We start from the raw sequence: 1,240 nt of genomic DNA on the forward strand, positions 1-1,240 counted from the left end.
CCCAATCCTCCCCCCATTGCTGCCCTCCCACCAACAATCATGTTCACTGGGGGTTTAGTCTGAGCAGGACCCGGGGCTTCCCCTTCCACTGGTGCTCTTACTAGGATATTCATTTTTACCTATGAGGTCAGAGTCCAGGGACTTTAGGTAGTGGCTTAGTCCCTGGAAGCTCTGGTTGCTTGGCATTGTTGTACATATGGGGTCTCGAGCCCCTTCAAGCTCTTCCAGTTCTTTCTCTAGTTCCTTCAACGGGGGTCCTATTCTCAGTTCAGTGATTTGCTGCTGGCATTCGCCTCTGTATTTGATGTATTCTGGCTGTATCTCTCAGGAGAGATCTACATCCGGCTCCTGTCAGCCTGCACTTCTTTGCTTCATCCATCTTGTCTAATTGGATGGCTGAATATGTATGGGCCACATGTGTGGCAGATTCTAAATGGGTGTTCCATCTGTGTCTGTTTTAATCTTTGCCTCTCTATTCCCTGAAAAGTGTATTCTTGTTCCACTTTTAAAGAAGAAGTAAAGCATTCACATTTTGATCATCCGTCTTCTGTTTCATTTGTTCTAGGGATCTAGGGTAATTCAAGTATTTGGGCTAATAGCCACTTATCAATGAGTGCATACCATGTGTGTTTTTTTGTGATTAGGTTACCTCACTCAGGATGATATTTTCTAATTCCAACCATTTGATTCGAATTTCATAAAGAAATTGTTTTTCATAGCGGAGTAATATTCCATTGTGTAGATGTACCATATTTTCTGTATCCTTTCCTCTGTTGAAGGGTATCAGGGTTCTTTCCAGCTTCTGGCTATTATAAATAAGGCTGTGATGAACATAGTGGAGCACGTGTCTTTTTTATATGTTGGGGCATCTTTTAGGCATATGCCCAAGAGAGGTATAGCTGGATCCTCAGGCAGTCCAATTTCCTGAGGAACCCCCAGACGGATTTTCAGAATGGTTGTACCAGTCTGCAATCCCACCAACAATGAAGGAGTTTTCCTCTTTCTCCGCATCCTTGCCAGCATCTGCTGTCACCTGTGTTTTTGATCTTAGCCTTTCTCACTGGTATGAGGTGAAATATCAGGGTTGTTTTGATTTGCATTTCCCTTATGACTTAAGATGTTGAACATTTCTTTAGGTGTTTCTCACCCATTCGGCATTCCTCAGCTGTGAATTCTTTGTTTAGCTCTGAACCCATTTTTTAATAGGGTTATTTGTCTCCCTGAAGTCTAACTTCTTGAG

Source organism: Rattus norvegicus, chromosome Y (genome assembly GCF_021556685.1).
Source record: "Rattus norvegicus strain SHRSP/BbbUtx chromosome Y, alternate assembly SHRSP_T2T, whole genome shotgun sequence".
NCBI classification, from domain to species: Eukaryota; Metazoa; Chordata; class Mammalia; order Rodentia; family Muridae; genus Rattus; species Rattus norvegicus.